The sequence below is a fragment of the Nomascus leucogenys genome, chromosome 17 (assembly GCF_006542625.1).
Source record: "Nomascus leucogenys isolate Asia chromosome 17, Asia_NLE_v1, whole genome shotgun sequence".
Lineage (NCBI taxonomy): Eukaryota > Metazoa > Chordata > Mammalia > Primates > Hylobatidae > Nomascus > Nomascus leucogenys.
The window spans coordinates 67,813,245-67,839,508 of NC_044397.1; the positions used below are offsets into that span (position 1 = coordinate 67,813,245).

Below are 26,264 nucleotides of genomic sequence, written 5' to 3' on the forward strand. Positions count from 1 at the left end.
GATTTGCCAAGTTCCATAGGAATGACAGACACTAAAACAGGATGGTGAGAGAACTCAAAAGAGAGAAGTGACATAATATGTAAGACTTCATATCAACAGCATAGCATAAATGGTTTTTAATCTTTGAAATTTTAAAGCAGGTATATGCCCACTGCTTTAATTACAAAGAAAATAAATAATTCACTCAGACAGCACTGGTATTCCTGGGTATACATATATACAATTGAGATATAATATACAGACAAATTTATCTTTTTTCATTCAACGGTTATGTTGTGTTTTGTACCACATTATGTAATTTCTAACGTTATTAAAAATTCTTCTTATATATAGACGATTTTTTCCTAAATAGCAACTTTTAAAAATAAAAATCAGCTCATTACAATGACTTTTTCTTTTCTTTTTTTTTTTTTTTCCAGTAATAACTTTCTTCTATCTTCACCCTCCCTTTTGGCTACAGCCTTAAGAAGAAGTGGCAGACAAACATCGGAGATGAAGAGAGACTCTAGGTTCCCGACATGTCCAGCCTCTGAGTCATAGAGGTCATATAAAAAAGTAAGAGAGAGAAAATTGTGAGAGATAGGCTGCCCTAAGAGTGGAAGGCATTGAATGTTACATACAGTTTGGAGTCATTTGCAGACAATGGGTAATAACCTTTAGTTCTGGTCATGAATAAATAGCTTATTGGGAATATTAGCCTGGTAATGTGCAGTAAGGATTAAAAAGAGAAAGAGAACAGAAGCAGAAGACATTTATGAGTTTATTGCTTTGGCACATTTCCAGAGGACAATTCAGCGACATATACCAACATGTACAACAGATTCATCTTTTGACCCAACTTCTTCACTCTTAGGAATTGTGTTTAAAGATGTATGTGCAAGGGTCTTCATTTTAAATAACAATATTTAAAATATTTATTTAAAATAGAGAAAACACTTTTATACCAAATATCCAACAATAATACATTCACTTCCATGACTGCAAAGGCATTTCCCCCAAATCCAATTAGTCATCTGATAGTCTTTGATTTTTTTTTAAATTTTTTTATTTTTTTGAGACAGAGTCTTGCTTTCACCCAGGAGTGGTGAAAGTGCAGTGGGCGATCTCAGCTTACTGCAAGCTCCGCCTCCCAGGTTCACACCATTCTCCTGCCTCAGCCTCCCAAGTAGCTGGGACTACAGGCACCCACCACCACACCCGGCTAATTTTTTGTATTTTCAGTAGAGATGGGGTTTCACCGTGTTAGCCAGGATGGTCTCGATCTCCTGACCTTGTGATCCACCCACCTTGGCCTCCCAAAGTGCTGGGATTACAGGTGTGAGCCACCGCACCTGGCCAGTCTTTGAATTTAAGTTCTCAATAGTCCCCATAAAATCAAGTGTAGAGTTGTGGTGTGGAGTTTTGTCATAGCAGAACAATTGTGAGCTCTGGAGTGAAAAATCTGCTTTCAGTCCTAATCTGCCACTTGATAGGAGTCTAAATTTGGCAAGCAACTTGATATGGTTTGGCTGTGTCCCCACACAAATCTCATCTTGAATTTCCATGTGTCATGGGAGGGACCTGGTGGGAGGCAATTGAATCATGGGGGCAGGTCTTTCCCGTGCTGTTCTAGTGATAGTGATAGTGATAGTGAATAAGTCTCATGAGATCTAATGGTTTTAAAAACAGGAGTCTCCCTGCACAAGCTCTCTCTTTTCTATTGTCTGCCACCATGTGAGACATGCCCTTCACCGTCTGCCATGATTGTGAGGCCTCCCCAGCCATGTGGAACTGTAAGTCCAGTAAACCTCCTTCTTTTATAAATTGCCCAGTCTTGGGTATGTCCTTATCAGCAGCATGACAATAGACTAATACACCACTTAACCTCTTTAACTTTGTTTCATCTGTAAAATAGGAACAATATGATATTTTTTCTTTGGTTATTGTGGAATTGAACAAAAATAAAAGGCCTTTCTTTACTTAATTTTTGCCTCACCAGATTAGGAATTTCAGATAAGGAATATCGGTACTTAAAATAGATTTTTTACCTTAATGAAATAGGAACATACCCACAATCTACTGCCTAAGATGCTAAAATGTTTTTTCTTTATAATTAGTCTCTTTGGAATAAACCATAGAATCATTTTTTCCCAATATTATAAATCTTTCCAATTTTCATAAGTGCATATACAAATTAAAGAGGATCTCACCTCAATTATGAGTACTTAAGATAACATAATTACGTTATTCATGTGATCTACCTTTATCTTATATTCAAATCCATGGTGTATTTTCCAAAAAAGAAGGCCTAACTTTTTTAGGTTAATCTAAAACATTTTGCTCATGGAAACAAAATCCTATTTAGCATTTTTGCCTTCAGGCAAAGAAATAGGGAATCCTATTTGCCCTTTACTGTCCTCCTTCATGCCCTAAATATTAGACTCATTAGGGAAACAAATTCACATGCTTGGAAGCAAGTAACTACTGTGCTGGGTCATAAATGCTATTTTATTAACATGAGATTTAATGTTATTCCTCCAAATGTTATCCAAATATGTAACAAAACTCTTTTTTTTTCCTATAAGATTTAAGGACCATTACAAGCCTAAAGACTCAAAATTGGCAATAGTAAAATTGCTACACACTCTGTCTTTTCCTTTCACATTTAATTCTCTCTCTCTTGCTTATTTTCCTTTGAAGATAAAAAAACAGATAAGGTCATGTTTGGGGGCAAACAACATAAGGTGTTGACAATAAATTGCAAAAATTGGGACATGGATCTTAAGATAAAAGTGGTGTCATGGTAGATCTTTGAGAGTTGAAAATAACCTTTCATCAATCTGAGACCTACATGTAAAAAATAGTGCACATAGAATTATAGATGAGCTAAATTTTTCTAGGTGTGTATGTCTTTGGAGGGATCAAGCTGGTGGATGAACTCAGTTGTGCTGACTCCTTGAGGTGTATGGTGACCCAGGACGGGCGGTTGGAAAATGTGGCTGTGATTCTTGGAGAGGTAATGAATAAGGGAAAAGCCGGAAGAGCAAAATGGCTCACAGTGCCTGATGATTGTGCCACATGCCTGGAAGAAGAGGTAACAGTGTTTCAAAAAAATTCTGAGTGGTCTCTGGAGGGTGCAAATGAGTGAGTGTTCAAAAGACTGAAAAAAGACATTTTTTTAAAAAACAAGTTTAAGGTGGCATAATTTACATACAATACAATGCACCTTTTGAAAAATTAAACTTTTTTTTGAGATAATTGTATATTCACATGCAGTTGTAAGAAATAAAACAGAAAGATTCTATGTACCATTTACTCAATTTCTCCCAACGGCAAAATAGTAAAATATTGCAATATCACAACCATGATATTGACATTGGCATAGTCAAGATAAACAGCAGCTCTATCACCACAAGGGTCCCTCATGTAGCCTCTATACAGACACACATCCCCTTCATCTCCCCACTTCCTCACTCTCACTCTCTCTGATGCCTGCCAACCACTAATCTGTTCTCCATTTCCATAAATTTTTTCATTTCAGGAATGCTATTTAAATGGAATTATATAGCATGTGATATTTTCGGGTAGACCTTTTCATCTAGGATAATTCCCTGAAAATTAATCTAAGCAGTTGTAGCAACAGTTCATTCTTTTTCATTGCTGAGTAGTTTTTCACGGTAGGAGTGCACCACAGTTTGCTTAAGCAATCACCCACTGAAGGACAAAATGTGAATATGAATTTTAAGGTTACATTTTTGATGAGTTTTGACAAATTAATACACCCATGGAATCATCACCACAATCAAGGAAAAGGACATTTACCGGAGATAAATGAAAATATATGTCCACATACAAATGATGCAGGTGCTTGCAGCAGCTTAATTCATAATACCTAAAAATTAGAAACAATCCAAATATCCAACCACAGGTAAATAAATATATAAACAAATCAATTATGATATATCTACATGATACAATACTACCAGCAGTAAAGAGCAATGACCTTCTGATACACACGACATGGATGAATCTCAACAACATCACAGTGAAAAAAAGCAAGACATAAAAAGCAATATGCTCTGTGCTTCCATTCACGCGGATTTCTGGAAAAGGTCAGACTTATTGTGTCAGAAAGCAGGTCAGTGTTTGCCTAGGGCTAGGTAAGATGAGGGGCGGGGGTATTGGCTGCAAAGGGGCACAAGATTTTTTTGTAGTTTAAGAAAACATTTTTGGGCTGGGTGCGGTGGCTTACGCCTGTAATCCCAACACTTTTTGGGAGGCCAAAGTCAGGAGTTCGAGACCAGCCTGGACAACATGGTGAAACCCCATCTGTACTAACGTTACAAAAATTAGCCAGGCGTGGTGATAGGCCCTGTAATCCCAGCTACTTGGGAGGCTGAGGCACGAGAATCGCTTGAACCTGGGAGGCAGAGGTTGCAGTGAGCCGAGATCACGCCACTGCACTCCAGCCTGGGCGACAAAGCAAGACCTTGTATTAAAAAAAAAAAGGAAGGAAGGAAGGAAGGAAGGAAGGAAGGAAGGAAGGAAGGAAGGAAGGAAGGAAAACATTTTTTAACTCTAAATGTGGGGAGATTCTGTCGCTTAGAATAAAAGGGCCTTACTTTCTCAGAAAACAAGGAACTGGTGGAAAAAAAATTTGTTTATGGAGGATAGAAAACCTCTATAGAGGTTTAAGGAATCAAGGGATGGAAGACTAATGAAGCCCAAAAGTGAAAATAGAGGAAACTTAGAAGAAACCAATGAAAGCTTCAAACAGCAGAAAGCTGATTGGAGCAATATAACACCAGGGTCGTGACCTATCTGATGTCAAGTAGGTAATAGATGAATCCCTCCTTCCTGGTTTGTGATCTTTACACAGCCATGTGCACTGTTCCTCTTTGAGTTGCAGGAGAACTTAGCCCAGTAAACACAGAATGAAAGAGCACTGAGATGGCAGCAGAGGTCTTTGACAGGAAAATTCTCTAACTATCTGATTCCACAAATTGGCAAGACACAAAATTACTTCTACTAGCAGAAAACAAAAAAGGAATATTTACCTTGTTTTTCTTTGGACACTTCTATGACAGAATACAATGTGACATTTTCCACTGTGTTTTCCACTGCTTGGAGCCCTCTCTATACCTGCAGAAAGTATTAGTGTTGATATAGTAAATGGCATGCTCTGGTAGAAAGAAGCTCTTTTAGCACAGTATGTATGCCCACATCCCTGTCATGCCTAAGGAGACAGTACTAACCAGAGTTATACAGAGAGAGACACTGGAGCAAAAACAATGAAAGACAATAGGACTGGAAACATTAGTTGAGTCTGAGACAGAACAAAAGAAGATAAGTTCAAAGCCAGCAAGAGTAGGACTGAACACCAATTCCAGGGGACCTGAAGGTAGGTGTGAAGTGAGATATGGTTACTGGAAGTCAGAAGTGGGGAAATATACTAAATTAACTGGGAAGAAAGCTGGAAGAAAATTGCAATTGGGTAGAATTATCAGTAGATGCTAAAATTACTGGGTAAAATGTGGTTCTAGAATAGGATATTGGCACAATGTAAAGTATCCCTCCATAGATTGCTTATTATCTGCAAGTGAAAAATGTATCTTTTCACTGGGAAGCCTCATTAGTGGTGACAACATTACCAAGTGTTTAAAGTTAGCACCATCATAGTAGGACAGATTGACAAGGATGTGATGCGTCTGATAATGATGTGATGCAGTGCGAAGTCTCCATATCACCCATGAAGAGTTCTTGCCAAAAATGTTCAGCCTAAATCTCGTGAGACCTAGTTTTTATGGAAACACAAAGGACAGCAGAATAAATACAATGACACCATAGGAAAAACTGACAAATCTAAAGTGTAAGATACTCTGTAAGAGGTTATGCTTGGACCTCACAAATAGTAATAGTGATTGTAATCCATTGATAGGTAAAAAGAAGGAAGTATTTTACCTTTTAATACTGTAAGGCATAGAAAGAGTTAATGAACAAGTTAGAACCTGGGTGACTAAAGAAGAAACTCCAGACTCTTACCCAATTGCTTAATTAGAAAAAAATCAGAGATTAAGACCAGCGCCTCAGCCAGGCAGTGGGGCTCATACCTGTAATTCCAGCACTTTGGGAGGCCAAGGTGGGAGGATTGCTTGAACCCAGGAGTTTGAGACTAGCCTGGATTTAGAGACCAACCCTGTCTGTATAAAAAAAAATACAGAAATTGGCTGGACGTGGTGGCATGCGCCTCTAGTCCTAGCAACTCAGGAGGCTGAGATGGGAGGATTGCTAGAGCCTGGGATGTTAAGGCTGCAACGAGCTGTGATCGCGCCACTGCACTCCTGCCTGGGTGACAGAGCGAGACCCTGTCTCAAAAAAAACAAAAACAAAAAACAAAAACAAAAAACAGAGCCACAGTATGTAGCATTTATGAAATAGAATTAAGTATAAGTTAACTAAACAATTAAAGACATAAGTTTTTATTCAACATAAGAATTCATTCATTTTCAACTCATCTTTTTGTGGTCCTTATAAAATCTCACATAAAAGACAATCTTTCAAATATTCTTGTAGCTTACCCCTCCCCTCAAAACACGTGGTAGATCCCAACTCATTCCAGTAAACAAGATTCTGAGGCTCAGAGAGGGCACCTTACAGAAAAATCTGTTAATTCAATGTAATCAGCCCATGTATTCTGCATCAGATAGCCACTGTAGGTGAACCTCAAGTCCCAGGTGTCTTTTGATGAAATAACTCAGGACTGCTCCCTCTAATGAGCACAATTTTGACTTCAATGTTTTATTAACAAAATTTTAAAATATACAGAATATTTTATACAGATACAGAATAAAAGAATACTTCAGAGAATGCCTGTGTACCCTCTTCTTAGGTTGAAGAATTGTTAACATTTTGCCAAATTTGATTTATATAGTTATATTGGAAAATTCCCTTCCATAAGCATACTATAATTTTTATATCTAAGAAAGTAAGACTAATTCTATAATATCATATAATCTCCAATGAATATTTAAGTTTCTCCAACTGACACAACTAATATATTTATAGGTTTCCCCTCGGAGTCAGGTTCTAATCAAGACTTACTCAATGCATTCTTTATGTATGAATTGATGTCTTTCATCTCTTTACTCTGGATTTGCCTTTTCATTTTGGCTTATTGTCTTTTCTTTTAGAAATCTTCATGAAATTGACATGTTGAAAAATCCAGGTAAGCTGCCCTGCCCATAAGGAGAAGGCTTGGCTGCATGGAGGGAACAGGGCTTTGGTAACCACAGCAAGTGAGGCCCCCATAGCCACCTGTGGCTGAGAGTGAGCAGTGTCTACCCCCAACATGGAGGGTCTATCATGATGAGACCCAGAACAAAGAGATTTCTTTTGCTGTCACCTATAAACAGCCCAGTTCACTCTTATAATCATAGAGAGGGTGATAAACTCATAAAATTGATGGAGATTGGATCTCCAGTCAACTCAGCCAGTGGATGCCAAGTTAGGTTCAAGTGATTTAGAAAATTAAGGGAGGTTTGCATTGAAGATGGTGGCCTGAGCATCTGTGTTTTCTCATTTGCTTCCAGAAATCCCACTGAAGTAACAAAACAGACAGACAGAGGAGATCAATCGGAAACCACAGGGAGAACAGAAAGGGAGGACCACAGTCCAGAGCTCTGAGGAATTTGTGTAGTTTAGAGAGCAGATGGGATCTTAGTGAGTGTCAACCCGAGTGGAGGGAGCTGTTACTTGGAAGAGACACAGAAGGCTGCTATAAAGGTTTAGGAGCAAATCTGTCCAGGAGACCCCATGCTGGCTTCAAGTTCAGAGCCTGCATGCATTGGGAACAAGAATGGATTGTGGAGCAATCACCAAGGACTGTGGTGACAGTAACAGGGTATGGAAAAGCTGGGCCAGTGGATTCCATCTATGTTTAAAAAGTGACTGGAAGCTGTTCTATTTACCACTGATTAACAAATGGAGAGCTGCTGTCTGCAGAGGTGGAAGATTTGCCTGGAGAAGGCTGGGGCTGCAAGTTTGTAATTGACATCCCCAGGACTGGGAGCAGTGAGCTGAGGGGATGAGAATATGCCTGCCAGTTCTGTGTATGGACACCCTAAAGACAGAACTGCTGGTATCCCCTATCCACAGAGTTCACAGGTGGTCCTCATAGTCTGGGAGAAGCCTGCTGGGGAAATGAAATTTCATAACAGCTGAAAACAGCCACACATCACAGATATAAATACTAGCAAATATAAACTAATGATTACTAAAATATCAGAAAAACACATCGGTGCTTGAGTTAAGAATCAAGGCTAAGAAACAGAAAAAATGGACCCCAGCTTAACAGACAACTCAGGAAACAAAGAGAATTTTAAAAAGAAGACCCAATAACTTTTAATCAAAATGTCATCAGAGATTTGAGAAAATATTATGTCCTTAAAGAGAAATGGGCTGCCATGAAAAAAGGAATAATTAGAAATACTAAAACACACGATGGCTGATACTAAAAGAATTCAATATAAGGGTCAGAGGATAAAGTCAAAGACAACTTCCAGAACAGCACTGAGCAAACAAAGGAAGAAAGGTAGGAGATGGCTGGGCGCGGTGGCTCATGCCTGTGATCCCAGCACTTTGGGAGGCCGAGGGGGGTGGATCACAAGGTCAGGAGATCTGAGACCTTCCTTGCTAACACAGGTGAAACCCCGTCACTACTAAAAATACAAAAAATTAGCTGGGCGTGGTGGCATGCACCTGTAGTCCCAGCTACTCAGGAGGCTGAGGCAGAGAATCGCTTAAACGTGGGAGGCAGAGGTTGCAGTGAGCTGGGATCAAGCCACTGCACTCCAGCCTGGGCAACAGAGCAATACTCCGTCTCAAAAAAAAGAAAAAAGAAAGGTAGGAGATAAAAATAAAAAGAGTTGATACAGAATACAGAAGGTCCAACACTGACTTACATAGAACTTCTAGGAAGGAGATTACAGAAAATAGAGTGAAAATTTTTTTAAAATGGGGAAAAAATTCCTCAGGCTGAAGAGAGACAAGTCTTTAGATTGAAACTGCCTAAGTAGTGCCAATTGGGAAAAATGATAAAATATTCACAACCATCTCCATCCTGATAACGGTTCAGAATGGCAAGAATAAAGAGAAGATTCTAAATGCTTCTAGAAATGAGAACATATAACATAGGCACACATACACACGGACAGGAGGCATACCACAAAAGAAGGTCACCTGGGCTTCAGATTTCTTATCAGCTTGAAGATAGGAACAATGTTTTTAATAATTCTGATGAAAAACATTTTGATATTTATGATCCGATAACTAAATAATCAAATGTAACTGCAAAACAAAGATGTTTTCTGACATGCAGCTTCTCAGAAAAGTTTACCTTCCATTTATACTTTCTGGAAAAAAATTATAAGGTGCTATGCACTTCAGAAGAGAAAGAAGTCTGTGAAAGCAGCAGACAAGGTATTCAGGAAACCGTGGAAATGACCAGAGAATAATGAGAAGAAACCCTTGGCAAAGAGCAGGGAAGTGGGCCAAACTGGGACAGAAAATCTGTTTTCCAAAACTTCTGGTGTCTTCTTTCCTTCCTCCCTTTCTTCCTTTTTCCCCTTCCTTTTTTTCTTTCTTCCTTTTCCTAGAGTGGCTATGGAGTCTTCTTTTTATATCTTTTCTTTTGGGGGGCTTGGTGCTAGAAGAAGGGTAGATATGCACCATGAGGACACTAGATTTCCACACTTAATATTACTTCTACATTTTGGATGTTTACTACATTTACATTCTGCTACCTTCTAGCTTGACACTATAATTAAAATTTATCTATAGGTTTATTCTAAAAATTGAAAAACAGAATTTACAGCATTGTAATTATGCAATATTATTCATAGCAGAGCCTAAGAGCATGGCTGGACCTGAAGAGAAGGGGTATAATCCTTAGACATGGAGGATGATTTCAAGGGGAAAGTGGATTCCATTTTTTTTTTTTTTTTTTTTTTTTTTGAGATGGAGTTTCCCTTTTGTTGCCCAGGCTGGAGTGCATGATTGCGGCTCACTGCAACCTCTGCCTCCCTGATTCAAGCAATTCTCCTGCATCCGCCTCCTCAGTAGCTGGGATTAGAGGTGCGTGCCACCACGCCCAGCTAATTTTTTGTATTTTTAGTAGAGACAGGGTTTCATCATGTTGGCCAGGCTGGTCTCAAGCTCCTGACCTCAGATGATCCACCTTCCTCGGCCTCCCAAAGTGCTGGGATTACAGGCGTGAGCCACCACGCCCGGGGGAAAGTGGATTTCATTTTTTACAACATAGAAGACTTCCATGTGTTTCAGCAATTTAAAACTCCAATGAGAGCAAAACACAAAGAAAGGCATGGTATCTCCATAAAGTATATTGAATTATACCAAAATTTGGGGCAACTGAGAGAATGTCAAAAGAGAGAATCTGTTTGATCTTGACCCTCGATACATCCTTCCTCAAAGGTGACAGGTTTAATGATGTAGCACTAGATCAGAAACTGAGGAAATTAAAATGGAAGGAAACCACAGCCCCAAATCTTTTTCTTTCTTTTTTTTTTTGAGATGGAGTCTTGCTCTGTTGCCCAGGCTAGAGTGCAGTGGCACCATCTTGCCTCACTGCAACCTCCGTCTCCCAGGTTCAAGCAATTCTCCTGCCTCAGTCTCCTGAGTAGCTGGGATTAGAGGTGCGTGCCACCACGCCTGGCTAATTTTTGTATTTTTAGTAGAGACGGGGTTTCACCATGTTGGCCAGGCTGGTCTCGAACTCCTGAGCTTAGGTGATCCACCTGCCTCAGCCTCCCAAAGTGCTGGGATTACAGGTGTGAGCCACCATGCCTGGCACCACAGCCCCAAATCTAAGCTGAAAATTACTACCACAAAGGTAGAAGCCATTTGGTTCAAGGGTGCTCTGAGTCTGGCATGAACACACACAAAGACAGGAGAGTGTCCAAGGGCACTGATTAATTGTGGGACTGCTCTCTCTCTTCTCTGCCCCAACTATCACTTTTTGCGGAGGAGCTCACAGCCTTACCTTCCTTCCCATAGAGCAGTGAATATGAGCAACTGGGTTGAAACGGAGGGGCTCCAGGTATCCTCTCATCTCCTGGAGGGGGAGTGCTACCACATATTGGAGATAAACTATCAGCATGTCCACCTGGCAATCCATTTCTTCTCCAGGATTACCAGCTGCAAGCTGCAGAAAATAGAAACACCTGGCAGGTGAACAGAGAATCACATTAGTAAAGTTCAGCATGCAAACAAGGAGACATCCAACTTAAACTGAGTAACTATAACCTAGGAAAGTAGAGGTAATACAGTAAATTTAAAAAAAATAATTTGGAAGAAATATTAATAGCCTCACAGCAATAAGAGAGGGTAATATATCCATAAAACAAGAGCAGCTGATGTCTTAGGTCAGGTTGTCCAGGACACATACTCTGAGACTGAGGTTTGCATACTGGAGGGTGACTTTGGAGTACCCTTGAGATCCACACTTGAGAAAAACTGAGGTAAGCAGGACTGAGCAGAGGAAAAAGTTGAGATGCAATGTAGTCACAACAGAGGACCCAGCCAACTTCATGGGGAGCTCTGGAGCTGTATTCGGGCATCAACCACCAGCTGTGTGATTGGATGATGGAGCACCTTGGTCCTGAGCCAGGAGATGAGGGGGTGTGCCCACAGCGCCCACTAGAGGTAATTATAAAAAAGTGCCAATGAGAAAATTAAGAAATTTAAATTATGATCATTAAAAATTTAAAAACCACTAAACTATATAAATAGAAAGAATAGACAAGGCTAAAGACTGACTTAACGAATTGGAAGATAGAGCCAGGGGATTGTCCCAGAGGGCACTACTGAGACTTATAGGAATAGAAACAATGAGAGGAAAGTTAAGTGACATGAATGAGAATATCAGAAGGCCCATGAGATAGAAAATTTATCAATTAAAAAAACTATTTTGCAATCAAAGAAATAATAGAAGATTAGGAAAGAGAGGTAAGTAAACAAAAGTTATGAAAACTTTTCAGAGGAGGGAGTTAATAAATACTGTCTGAAGTTGGTCAAACAAAATAGTACAAACAGTTAGAAGTATGGCATGAATTACCAAAAATTCAAAAAAGAAAAAACTCAGTGTGTTGACCTCTAGGGACTAGGACTGTGAATGTATATATTCATTATATATCTATAAATTAGTAAATATTTACTTACTAATTATATTTATTAATAATAGTAAATGGACATACATTTATTTAAAACATTTTGAAGACAAAGTAAAGAATATTGGTACTTTCACCTGACTGTCATGCAATCGATTAATAACCATTACAAGTGTATAGTGGTTAGCATTCATGTTGGCTCCATTTATTGAGCATTCAGTATGTGCTAGGCACTGTCTGAAAGAAGTATCATTATCCCAACATCCATATTTTGTAGGCTTAGAGAAAAATAAGTTACGTGGCTATTAAGAAGTAGAGCTAAGATTTTCACATCTGTAGACTTTAAAGCATGGACATTTAAATATTCTGTAAATTTTGCTCTCATGAGACTGTTGAGTCGATCCTCTTGTCAGTATTTATTGTAATATTGGAGGGATTCCTTGAGTTACTGATTAATAGTATTTCTTTGGCTGTTGTTCATCGGACACTGGGTGGTAGACAATGGATATAGATATAAGAAGTCTTGATAAATCTACCCAGCAAAACTCAAAACAGGAGAACACATCTGATTAATAGGTGACTTAGAAGTCCATGGAGATATTTTTTGTTTAAAAGTAGGGTGGAATGGCTGGAGCAAAGGGGTACTGGTGCAGACAGTAAATTTTGCATTTTGGGGTGGATGTTCTTCACCAATGGACAGTAATATAATGATTAAGAAATGGGGACACATTGGAGATGAATGCAAAGTAATGGTGTCACAGAAAGTCAAACAAGAGGGGAGTCATCCCTTTTACATCTTGAGTCTGTCCTCGACCTGGGAATAAATGTTGTAGGTGATACTGTGTTGGACACTAGGATACAAGAAAGCCAAGCAAGTTTAGTGTTTGGTTGAGCCAATGCAGGAAGACAAAAGCAAATTGCTAGTTTGAGAGCTTCCCCAATCAGGGTGAACATCAGTTCTACATGCCCTCTACTGCAAACGTAACTAACACTTGAATTTCTCTAGTTCTCCTCAGCTTCTCCATTAATGCATGACTTAGGCTCCCATCATCTCTGACCTCAATGCAATAATTCCCTATCTGTTGGTTATTAATTGAATGCTTATTCTCCCCCAAAATTCGTATGTTGAAGCCCTCACCACAAATGTGATGGTATACAGAGATGGGGCTTTAAGAAGTAATTAGGTTGAGATGAGGCCTTGAGGGTGGTGACCTCCTGCTGGGATTAGTGCCCTTGTAAGAAGAGATACCCGAGAGCTTTCTCTTGCTCTTTCTGCCGTGTAAGGACATAGTAAGAAGGCAGCAGCCTGTGGTCCAGGAAGTGAGCCCTCACCAGAAGCCAACCATGTCAGCACTCTGACCTCAGACTTCCAGCCTTCAGAAGTGTGAGAAAATAAATTTCTGTTCTTTAAGCCACCCAGTCCATGGAATTCTGTTATGGCAGAAGGAGCAGACTAAGACACTATTCTTCCCACATGCATTTTTGTTTTGTCTCCCCACTAATTCATTCACTATTTAGTAGGATGACCTTTAAAACAACAACTGACCACAACAATCAGTTGCTTAAAACATTTCAGTGGAAAACAAACCAAATCCAAAACTTATTAGGCCTTTCCATCATCCTTAATATATCCAAATTCTGTGATATGACTCTCAAGGGCTTCCAAATTTTGGCTTTTGCCCATTGCTTTTAGATTTAATTTTGATACTCTCAGACTTTGGCCAAATAGACTTTTTAAGATTCCTCCCACACTATGATTTCTCCCGGGGTGTCCAGTTGTTTGACTTCCCTGGGCCGCATTGGAAGAAGAAGAATTGTCTTGGGCAACCCATAAAATACACTAGCACTAATGATGAGCTAAAAAAAAATCACAAAAAACTCATAATGTTTTAAGAAAGTTCACAATTTCGTGTTGGACTGCATTCAAAGTCGTCCTGGGCTACATGCGGCCTGTGGGCCGTGGGTTGGACAAGCTTGCTGTGAACCTTCATACGAAGTTAACTGTTTTTGCTTAGAATCCTTCTTCATTACCAGCCTACTTCCTTTTGTCTTTTTGTCCTGGAAAACACCTCCTCACTCACCCTTCAGGTCTGAAATCAACAGAACTTCCCCAGGAGGCTTTTCCTGACTTACAGATGATGTTAGCATCCCTGTCTCCATATAGTCCTGCAACCTTCTGTCCTTCTCCTAATATTATACTCCTCACTTGTTTTTATGGCCATTTAAAATTTGTCTTCTGAGCTAGAATGCGAGTGCCAAAAGGGGGCAAGCCATGTTTCTCTTGTTCATGATTGTATTCTCCCGTTCTCCCTTTTAAACTCACATTTAAGGCATTCAGTGCACGTTGACTTAATGAATTAATGAATGATCAAGTGAAGGAATGCCCTCTCACAGCAGCCCTCCGTGTCATTCTGCTTGTTCCAGGGCTGACCCTCGTGGCTCTAAATTGCAGGTGTCTGCCTGCTGCCCAGATCTCATTATCCCTGGTGTAGCGGCTTCCTGGAGCTGAGGCAACTCTCTATGCCCCCAGAGCTGTTTGAAGACTGGAGGCAAACCAGCATGAGCCTGATTCTAATACAAGAAAAGGGAATAGATTTGTCAAACTGTAGATCAAGGAATTTAGTGCTGATTTAGAGCAGAAATTTGAAGCAAATTACTGAATGTATTATTAAATACACAGGATCCATTTAGAATCCAATAAGTTTAAAAATTAAATTAGAAATTAATATTTATGAGCACTTAGGAAGGAGTTGATCAATGTGAGTCATCATTGATTAAAAATACAACAGGCCATTATTGCAGTTTGGGGTTTCATGGTGACACTTTTCATGGTGACATTTTGATAGGGTCTCAATCCTCCTAGTTTGGAATTTTGTACACACAAGGAAAGATAAAGACATGGGAAACACAAGATCAAAGTATTTAAATATGAGAAACTGCCCCAAACACCTCTCTGTCCATTAACAATTCAAAGCTTTCTTACAGAAACACGGTGGGGGAATGAAGCTTAGACTTGAGGCTTAAGTGATTTTGATTTTCCAGCCATCTGTCCCTACCCTGCTCTCTTTTCCTCTACTTATCCTGAAACTAAGATAGATGGTTCTACAGAGGAGATCCTAAATCAGTCTCCCTAACCACTTGAGATGTGGATGAGGCTGGCCTGTCTGCACAAAGGTATAGGCTCTGCCCAGGTGGGCTTACCAGAAGTGCAAGTGAAGGGATGCACTTGGATTCTGTTCCTTGCTATAAAATGGCCCTCCTCACTGCTAAAGCATGACCTAATGATTGAATGGCCCAAGCTGTGACCAGGAGCTGAGAAGGGACAGTGGCAACAGCTCTTTCTCACCATTAGGGGTGGAGACTGACATGTGAAAAGAGGGAGTGGATGTTGCTTTTTTATTTTTTGAGTCTGTTAATATGACTTGTCCATTGAAGAACTGTTGTAGATAATAATAGCTAACATTCAATGAGTGTTTCTATGTGTCAGGCCCTGTTAAGAATTTTTCATGAATTAACTCATTTAATCTTCACTCAACTGTATCTGGTAGGCATGGTTTCAATCTCATGAGTTAAGAGTAATGCAGCCAGTAAACGATAATGGTTTATACACAACAACCACGTCCAAAGATGGAGCCCCCTTACATGACAACACCACATATTCCACTCTATTGCCTCCACTGCTGACCACCAGCAGAGCCGAGGGAGAAGGAGGGTTCCTCTAAGACACTTGACAATACTTCTAAGATGTCTTTATGAATAGAAGAGAAAATTGAAGTTTGGCAATTGCACTGTTAAGCAGTTTATTAATAACCAGTGAACCAAAGAATGCTATTCTCCCAGCTTAGCAGAGGGAGCTCCTTAGTGGGATGTCATGTGGCATCTTAATATTTTTATGTAATCCATGGATATGGGGAGACATTGGATGCCTGAATTAAATCCTAAGGGACTTAGAGAAAGTGGATCAGGAACTTTGGTTTCAAAGATCAACTTCATGTTCACGCACATGGCCTAACCGTAACACTGTAAAGAATTTCCAGTCTTCCCCTTGCACTCCTATCAATATTGAGATGTATTTGAGAAAAAAAAAAAAAAAAGAGAGAGAAGATCTCAGGCTGTATTGTGTTTGCTAATGGTTAATTAGGTAAGTATAAGACAACTACTTTTTTTTCTTTTTTTCTTTTTAAGGGCAGAGACAGATATTCTTCTGGGAGAAGATGGCTCAGATGAGAGAGACTTGAAGCCATGTCACATGAAGAAGAGTCAGAATAATTGAGGATGGTTAATCCCCAAAAGAGAGTGTTTAGGTAAAATTTGAGGGCTAACTTCAAAGATCTGAAAGACTACTTCATGGAGGAAAGATGTGAAGACCCGGGACCAAAGGTTACAGGGGAGTGGATTTGCATAATTGCTGTGCAAGGAGGGAACAATTATGACAGCTAATGTTTACTGAGTGCTCACCACGCATGCACTAAAGTTAAGGTCTTTATGTGCCTTAGCTACAAGGTTGTAGATCAAATTCATACTTATCACTACAAGCGTCTCAGAGCATCGTTAGTAAAGGCTCCATTTACTGACTACTTATTAAATTACTTCATTTAATAGTCGGTGCTATTGACTTTTGTTATTGTATCATTACTGTTTTATAGATGAGGAAATACAGAAGTTAAGTTGCTTTCCTGCAGTCACCCTGCTTTAGTTACTGGCTTATAACCATCTGGACCCAGGCACTCTTGATACTAATACTGCCTCCCAGAGTCATGCGTATAATAAGGAGTTAGATCAGAGCTGTTCATTAAAAATATAAGGTGAGCCACTAATGAGAGCCTATGTGTAGCCTTACATTTTCTAGTATCCACATCAGAAAATGTAAAAGGAAACTGGTGAAATTAATCTTATGTATGCTTATATCTTAACCCAATACATGATGAACCCAACTAACTTACTACATCAAACTATTCTCATGTATTGCAATAATGTAATCAACATGAAAATACTTAACAAGTTAGTTTACATTCATTTAAAAAATACTGAATTTTATGTCTGTTTTACTCTTACAGAACATCTCAGGGATAGCCACATTTCAAGTGCTCAACAGCTGCCTGTGGCTCTTGAGGGGGAAGATCTTAAAAGGGAGCTTAGTTTTCCACCTTGATTCTGATGCCTCCCTGCCCCCAACTTATTTCCTTTGCCAATTAGAAGAAAACGCCTAACTGCCTTTGACTTTTCTGGTAGAGCCAATGTAGGTATTTCTGAATTGGGGGAGGACAGGTGTTTCGCCTGCAACCCTCTTCCCTCTTGCCAGCTAGGCTGGGAGTTAACGTTTTTGATTTCTGCTTTGAAAATGATTTAAGTAGGTTGCATGAATTAAGTAATTTATTCTAAATACCAAATTATGGGTGGAACGTCTTACCTTATGCAAAGTTATGCAAAATTAGGAAGTCCCTGGCTTAATTGATTAGAAATACATCTTGTAGTTTCAATTGCAGGGTTCGTAAATACATAGATGTCGACGGAGAGGGAGGAAACGTTTTGTTTTTTTGCCACTCTGTCCAAGGGTAGAGGCACCGCGTAAAAACAAACACGTCTTAAAGTAGCGTTCAAATAGCCCACCGAAGTTTCCCCTTAATATCCGGAACCCGTTGCCAAAAATGAAAAAAGGATGTGAAAAGATGCTACTCGCTTTTGGCCTCCCGGAGGTGGCGCTATGAGGGTGACGGAGTTAATTAGTGCCTCCAAACGCCGTGTGTGAGCTCATCGAAGTCATGATCTGTACACATATTATTTATAGCAGATCTGAGGCATGCATGGTGTTTGACATTTCTGCCTTTTTAAGTAGGGGGACTTCAAAGAGTCGTGGGCATCCCCCTAGGCAAAGTGCAGTGGGCAGGGACCAGGGTGCGGGCGCAAGGCGAACGCGCAGACCACGAGTGTCCTGGCGCAGGTGCCGGGGGCGGCGGCTGCAACTCCGCAGCGTCCGCTCGGGAGGAGAGTTCGCGGCTGATCTCCGGATGCCTTGCAGATGCAAAATGTGTCTCTGGCCAGCAGGAGGAAGGAAGAGGAAGTGAGAGCAGCGGCAGCCGCGGTACAGCAGCCGGTCGACCCAGAGTGTAAGTGCGTGTGCTGGGGCGAGCGGGAGCGGGCGAGGATGGGCACAGGATAGAGGCAGAGCCACCCACGCCGCCGCGGCCCCACGCTGGGCGACAGAGCCTCCAGTTCCCCTTCAATGGTGGCGGGTCGCCGGAGCTCTGATCGCCGGGAACCCTTGCCGCTGCTGTCCTGCGACCCCAAGCAGGTTCGTAAAGTTTCCTGGGCTGGCGCCGCGCCCGGACTCGCTGACCTCGGCGCGGCAGGGGAGGGGGCCGGGACTAGGGCCGGGAGGAGGCGTCCTGCTCCGGGAGACTCTGGGCGCCGCGGAGACACTTTTGTTTCCTCCCTGGGGGCGCCGCGGCTCGGGCCGGGGTGGCCGCCGCGCTCGGCAGGATGAGGGCTGCGGGCGCGTCGGGGCGCTCTGCAATTGGGGAAGTCTGAGCTCGGGGGATGGCGGGAGTGGGAGTGGGAGCGGAGGGAGGGGGCGCTGGAGGTGCGGCGCCCGGGGATGAAGCGCAGGGCCCGGGGCCCGGGAGCCCGCCGAGACGTTTCGACCAGGGTCTGCGGGAGGGGGGGCGCGGGAGGGTTGCGACGCTGGCGTGGGGTTGTTGGGGACGGGGGATGTGGGGCTGGGATCTTGGAGTCAAGATTCGTATAGAGCCAGAGAAACGGCTGCGGCTCAGACTCGGCGTCTTCTCCTGCACTCGGGGATGGGAGGGAATCCCCCGGCGAGCGCGCTCGTGGGAGGGGGCTGTGATGGGCCAGAGGAATGGGGGCCAGGAAGGCGGGAGAGGGAGATCTGGGCAGCCGGGAGCCCCTGAGGCTCTGGTTAGTAAATACTTTCCTCCCGGGGACACACCGGGGTCTCCGCCGAGACCGAGAGAGGCGGCGGGGGGCTTTGTGGAGCTTCGTGGAAATCTTGGCGTCGGAGAGGGGACGCACCGGGCGCGCCTTCAGAGAAGGGGGCGGCGGCATGCCCGGGGCCCGGGAATCGGAGCGGAGAGTGGCGACTGCGATCGCCGGAGTCTCTTTGGGGAAGAGGAAATACAGAACTCAGCTGTCCCGGGGGTGCGCGCGTGTGTTTGGGGTTGGGAAGTCGGTGCTGTGCCGCGAGGGCGCGCGAGGCGGCGTGTGTGTGTGTATGTGTGTGTGTGTGTGTGCGCGCGCGCGCGTATGTATGTGTGTGTGGTGTGTCTTCGGCGTGTGTGTGAGTGTGTGTGTGCGTGTGGGGGAGTGTTGTCGGTGTGTGTGTGAGAGTGTGACCGCAAAGCCAGGAACTCCCCGCCCAGTGACCCTCTCCCGCCTAGGGGGCCATTTGAAGTTGGAGGCGGGTCGGGACCTGCCTTGACCTAAAGGACCAGCCTCAGGCTTGGTCCCAGGTAGTGACCCAGCTCTGAGAGTCCCTGGACGGCTCCCGAGACTCAGTGAATATATTTGGGATGCCCCTCGCGCTGTATCATGGGCTTCCCAACACCGCTGGCCTTGAATGATTCCGGCCTAATTCGTTATGGTTAAGATTTCAGATAACGTAAGACAGGGGTTGAGGACTCCAGAAGCGGAGGCTCCCTGTTGGGCGCTGCCAGTGACTTGGGGATGAAGCTATGGAAGAATATCTGAGTGTTTCTCTTTTGCTTCTATAAAAGTAATTAATGACCTGTATTTACATACCAAAACCCTGCGAGCAACTTTGGGACATAGAGGGATATAATCCTTCCCAGAATCACTTTGAGATTGCAAAGACTGGCAGCAGCTGTTATTGGGGTCTCCTCTGGCCAGGGTTCTCACATTATCTCACCTCCATGCCTACTTTCCAAGGTTGTTTCAAGCATTAATGTCCCATAATTTACAGATCTGTGGGAAAATAATGGTAAGTTAGGAGGCCAGATCCCCTGCAGGCACATCACATATTTTTAATTTTTCTTATAGCTGACCTTTTGAAGCTTTGCTCTTTACTATTGTACATTTCCTATCTCTGGAAGGCTGTGGTTAAATGTGCATGCTGCCTTTTTTCTACTCTGTTTTGTTGTTTTTATTAGGTTGGTAAATTGTGAGAAAATGACCTGGACTGCTGGGACCCTTGGGGAGGGGTTGTGTCAGGAGGGTACTGAACTGGAGAACAAGAAGTATGGTAGGTATCAGGGAGGGGCAGGCTGGGAGGCAGACCCGGATGGGAGTCTGGGGAAACTCAGGGCCTGGAGCAGTCATTGGGCAAGAAGATGGGCAGTTCTAGTGATGGTCATGCTTACCATCCTTGGTAACTGCAGGCACCCTCACCGTCTTACATTCTTCTTTTTCACTGAGTTCTCTCCCTAGGGCCTTTGCCCATGATATTACAGGAGGAGCTTTTCTCCCACATGTCCAGATGACTCACTTCCCCTGCTTCCTTCAGGTCTCTGCCCAGTTGTCAGCTTATAGGGGGCCTTCCCTGGCTATCCCATATAAAATAGCAACCAGACACTCCCTGGGCCTCTTACGTTACTCAGTTTTTTGTCTTAGTACCTTTTACTCCCTGGCATTATACAGTCATTGGTGTATTTTGAGTATTGTCTCTCTCCCTGTTAGAGCAGAAGTTCCATGAGGGTAGTGACTACCTTGTCTTGTTTACAGCTCCAGAACCTAGATGGATTCTTAGCACGACATCGGTACTCAGTTAAGTGTTTGTTGACTGACTAAAGAGAGGTGGCTATACAGAGAGAGATTCACCAGGGAAATATACCAGGAAAATGTTGCAGCATTAATGCAAGTGAGAAGCCCAGGTAATGGGCTTTTGTTTTTTTCACCGTCCTTTCCTCCATGCCAGGCCACTCTTCTTTTAGACCCTGTTCTGCCTTGAGTAGACTCCTCCCTTTTTCTGCCTGAAGAAAGAGAGGTGATTCCTTGGGAGATTAGATAACCAGTACACTTAATAACACATAACCATTCCAGATCTGGTGTTTCATCACTCTCCTTGGAGAAGGTCTTTTAAAGAAGTCTGTGTTGCTTTAACTGGAGGAAGGGCATTATTGTCAGGGGATTGAAGTCAGAGGCATCTACTGTGTCCCATTCTGCTCTCCTACAGTATGGAAGTGAAGACAGGAGGCTGTAAGGGAGGCTGTGTGGCAGATGCAGGGGAGATGAGAAATGCCTAGGAGAAGAAAAATAAAAGTGAGAAAACATGAAGGTGTTCTGCAGGTGCAGCTAAGTCTTGAACATTTACTAAATTACTATATTGAAAAGAAGGTAACACTTGAGTGTTTTGAAGTAATTTACTCGCTTTGGGTGTTTGGCGTGAGTGGGTGGGGAGGGTGGGGAAAGGGCTTTGAAGCTTTTGCCAGAGGATGTGGCTGGGGGTGAGGCAAGGAGCTCACCTGATCACACACTTTGCTTACTTCATCTTCTTGCCTAATGCTCAAAGGTTAAAGGTGATCATTCCTATGGAGGTAACATTTCCCTTCCAGATCTAAGACAGTGGATACCATTAAGGTTCGTAACTCAAGCTGGTAACCACTTTTTGGTGCCTGAAACCATCCAAGTAGATAGTTTGCTTTATAAGACATTCTGTTGAATTTGGAAAACATGGTGGATTAATAAACCCTCTCTGCATTACAAAGCCTGGAGTGTTTGCTACTAATTGTGCAACTCTAGTTCTGGTTCCTTCTAGTCAATCAGAGAAGTGCTTTTTAAGCTTAGGGTTGTAACCCATGAGCGGATCATGATATCACTTTAGTAGGCCAAGACCAGCAGTTTAAAACGTGAAAGAGAAGAGTGGTGTGGAAAACAGCATTTCATAAAACAGACACCCAGTCTTAATGTCAAAGTATTGCTCAATGTAGGTAATGATTTTAAAAAGCCTGTTTCAATAATTCTGGGGAAAACTACATTTTTAACCAACTTGCCAGGGATTCTGATGACGATGTTCTAGAGGGCTATAAGAAATACTTAGCCATCTCCTTTTAACAAAATACTGTTGGTTTAATCCCCTGCAGGAGATGCTATTTCCAAATGTTGAACCAGATGCAGTTCTGTCGGCTATTGACTTAACTTTTCAGAATGCTACTATTGGCCAGGCGCGGTGGCTAACACCTCTAATCCCAGCACTGTGGGAGTCTGAGGCGGGTGGATAGCGAGGTCAGGAGATCGAGACCATCCTGGCTAACGCCGTGAAACCCTGTCTCTACTAAAAATACAAAAAAATTAGACAGGCGTGGTAGCGGGCGCCTGTAGTCCCAGCTGCTGTGGAGGCTGAGGTAGGAGAATTGTGTGAACCCGGGAGGCGGAGCTTGCAGTGAGCTGAGATCGCGCCACTGCATTCCAGCCTGGGCGACAGAGCAAGACTCCATCTCAAAAAAAAAAAAAAAAAAGTGCTACTATTTGTAGAACTTGCCAGTGTGCTAGGCCTTGTTGCTGCCATCTTGGGGGAACTAGAAACTCAAGTGACATGCTTTTCACTTTAGTGATGCAGACAGGCAGTAGCTCCCTTTGCAATAACTCTTTAACCTTACTTAGAATAAAATTGTCAGACTATCCGCTTTTCTCACCAAGTTTTAGTTTAGAACTTTTGAGGTCTTTGGAAATTTACTCTGCTCAACTTCTTCTCATTTTACATCTAGTGTTCCCCATATGAATGATCCTAATTACAAAGACAGTTGTAATCTCTTCTGGGGGCAGCCACACTGCTGGGATGCATGATTAGATGAAGCATTTTAGCTGACCTGGGCTTGGATTGGCTATCCAAAGAAGAAAGTCAAAGGCTGACAACTCAGCCTGGGCAACATAGTGAGACCACATCTCTCAAAAAGTTAATAAAATTAGGTGGGTATGATGGTATGCACCTCTAGTCCCAGCTACTTGGTAGGCTGAGGCAAGAGAATGGCTTGAGTCCAGGAGTCTGAGGCTGCAGTGAGCTGTGATCGCACCACGGTGCTCCAGGTTGGGTGACGGAGAAAGACCTCTTTAAAGATCTCTTTAAAAAAAGAGTCTGAGAACTTCTGCACTGTCCATAATAAAAGGATCATGAGGGCCAGTCATTCCACAGGGTGTGGCTCCCAGGACCATGTGTGTGGCCATGAAAGCCTTCCAGTATGCCAGCACAGCATTTTTAGGTTCAGCAAAGCCAGCCTGCATGTACAATGCACACGCTGGTTGCAATGCTTAGTTCCCTGGATAATTTGGGTTGTCTGAGTGTTAACAATTGGAACTTATCTATATTAGCCAGAACTAAAGCCTGCAAAGCCATATCATGATTCCTGATTACATTAACTACTTGTGTCTTAGTGCTATGTTTTCTAACCTGTTACAATATAAGTGCAGGTACGGTATGAGCAGAATTTGGTCACTGGCCTAAGGTGGGGTAAACAGTTAAGTATCAGATAGGAATATGTGTGGGAGAAGGAATGCTAGCTCATCAAACAGAATTAACTACAGTAACAAACTGGCATAGTGCTGAGTCGAGAAATTAGTCACATGTATAAATAGAAGGAGACGATTCTCAGTGTTCCGGGCCCCCACAAACGCTGATTTCCAGAATCTGAACAGAATTATTATTGGAACTTCAATTTTAGGAATTGAGGCTACAGTTTTGACTGTTTTAGTTCTAACAGTTAAGGTAGGAGACAAAACTTTCCTCAGTAGAAAACACTGGAAAGGCACAACTTGCTGGACTAGAGGACTGCGATGTGTTCAGTGGGTTGTACTCTGGATAGGGAACGGTGGTTTGAGGGAATGAAAGTCAGGTAAGCCCTATAAAGCATTCTCCCAGTGGAGTTGGAGTCACAGGACCAATGCGACATTTTTTTCTGTGGCCTGACACACCCTTCCTCTGGGGATGCTGTTTTGGAAATGATGGAGAACAATCAGAATAGTATTGTTATCCCATTTTACAGATGTGGCTTGGAGGAATGAAATGTCACAAGCATACTTAGAGAGTAGTGCATCTGAGCCTTAAACCCAACTTTTCTGACTCGTTTTGCTGTGTTGTTTCCTTCTCCTGCACCATGATGTCTGCACTGGTTAGTTCCTTCTTTTGTTGGTTCCCTGGACTTGCCAGCCTCTGAGGCCAGGAACCCATGTGGAACTATGCTGCAGTGGTGTCCAGAGAGGCTCTTCACTCCTGTATGTCCTGCAGACAGATGTGCCCTGGGTTGCCATGGTATCCAGGGATGTCTCTGCTGCCACTGAGTCCTGGTTCTTCAGAGTCAATCCCTCTCTTTGGGTATCTCATTCTAAAGTTGACCTTAGTTTTGAGAGTCAATGGATTCTTCTCTCAGGGACAGTATGTCCATCAACCAACCTCATGATATTGAAGCATATGAGCCAGAATGCAATTTATTAATAAAAAATGAGAACAGTATTTGCCAAGAAGAATGGGCGTCTATTCTTTAGCCAATATTTTTCTTCTGTGGATGAGTCATGGTGAAGGCAAAAGCATGGAACCACCTGGGAAGGAACCAGTTGGAAGGGGAATGTACTTGATAGTGTTTTCCAGCTCATCATAACTTTTGCTAATTCTCTTGTTGATGGATTCATACCAACTAAGGAAACCAGAGACTGGAGTCCTTTGACCAGGATGGTTTCTCCTTTGGGCGATGCTGAGGCTACTTGTACAGTTCTTTTTCTACTTGTAGGCTGTTGGCCATTTTACTAACCCATTATTTCAGGCAGTGTCAGCCTCAGTGCTATTGACATTTCGGGCTGGATAATCCTTTGTTGTAAGGGCTGTCCTGTGTATGTCGAATGTTTACTGCCTTCCCTGGCCTCTGTTCACTAATGCCAGTACATTACTCGTTTGTTGATAACCCCAGATGTCTCCAGGTATTGCAGATTGTCCTATCAACTTTCCTGTCCCCAGGCTGAGAACTGCTGCTTTGTCTTCCTGTGTTAGTGAGACCAGTTGTGTGTTATCAGATAGTCTAGACTTTCAACAGCAGTTATAAGTGCCCTAGTTTTCTACTTACTGGTTATTCCTTAGGGTCTAAGGTGGTGTATTAATAAATGAGAGGGCTCACCCTTTATGTTCATTTCTTTTCTCCAGCTCTCCAAGTTTCCTTTCTAGCTCTCTTCTCTCCTATATTGCAGTTGTTTCTCTCATCCAAATGTTTTTCAAGTTTCCTTTCCACGTATGTTTCTTCCTAGTACCTGTGGCTGAAAAACACTGTAACTAGTGAGTTTTTGTCTCAGTTTCTTAACAACGTTTTGAATTCTGACCACTGGTTACTGCCTTAACTGTAACCTTTACATAATGGCAATAAGATAAATGAAATGAGGAAGGTGGGTAGCAAAGCTCAGCTTGGCTTGTTCAGAGGCCTTTGTCACAAGACAAAGGAAATGTCTGTGTGGGAATGAGTTAAGTGAGTTCAGTGCGTCCTCCTTTGCTTGTCAAATCCACCTTGACTAGTTGGAGAGTAATGGTTATTGATATTCCATTAGTGTGACCAGGACATTGTAGCAGGTCAGGGAGAAGCCTTCAAGGTACTGCTTTATGCGAAGTCCTTTCCCACTTTGTCTATTAGATTTCTGTCCTAATCTTGCCATGTTAATTTTCTTATGTAATTATCTGTCAGCTTTTTATTTACCTTCTCTGCTTGGCTGCTGTTGTAGTCCAGAACACCATCGAGTGGCTTAAATGCCGTGGAAATATTGCTGGGTTATAGACTAGCTACGACTCCCCTAGGCAGCCGCCTTCTTACAATTCACCAGCCCTATAGCAACCCTCCACCCTTCCTTCCGCCCTTTGTGCCTTTTTTTTTTTTTCAGTTCAGAATTGCATTTAGAACGCCAGAGTTTTTTGCTGAGGGGTTCAGTGGCAGAGCTGGATGAGCTGTATTTTCCAGGCTGCTACACACAATTACCCTTAATTTTGAAGAGTAATCCATTTCAAAATAATTTTTTTTTCTGTTTTTGGCCTCTTTAGCCCAAATGCATAACCACAGCTGGCTTTACCCTTGGCCCTCAGAAAGCATGTGGCTTGGGAGGTAGAGCTAGTGGAGGAGTTTGGTCAGATTGCTCATTTTTGGTCAAGTGAGGAGTGAATTCCAATAA

General features: G+C 42.5%; 1 protein-coding gene across 5 annotated transcripts in view; it reads left to right on the forward strand.

Moving 5' to 3' along the window:
* Positions 1 to 17,805: 17,805 nt before the first annotated feature.
* Positions 17,806 to 26,264, forward strand: part of ELMO1 (engulfment and cell motility 1) — a 592,800-nt gene continuing 584,341 nt past the window's right edge. For 2 of the 5 annotated variants that reach the window (XR_004026459.1, XM_030796572.1), the window contains exon 1: positions 17,812 to 18,268. The gene's annotated coding sequence lies outside the window, so the exon portion shown is untranslated. Of the gene's footprint in view, positions 18,454 to 26,264 lie in introns of all 5 variants that reach the window. The other 3 variants (XM_003268937.4, XM_030796573.1, XM_003268939.4) reach the window with 3 other exon arrangements.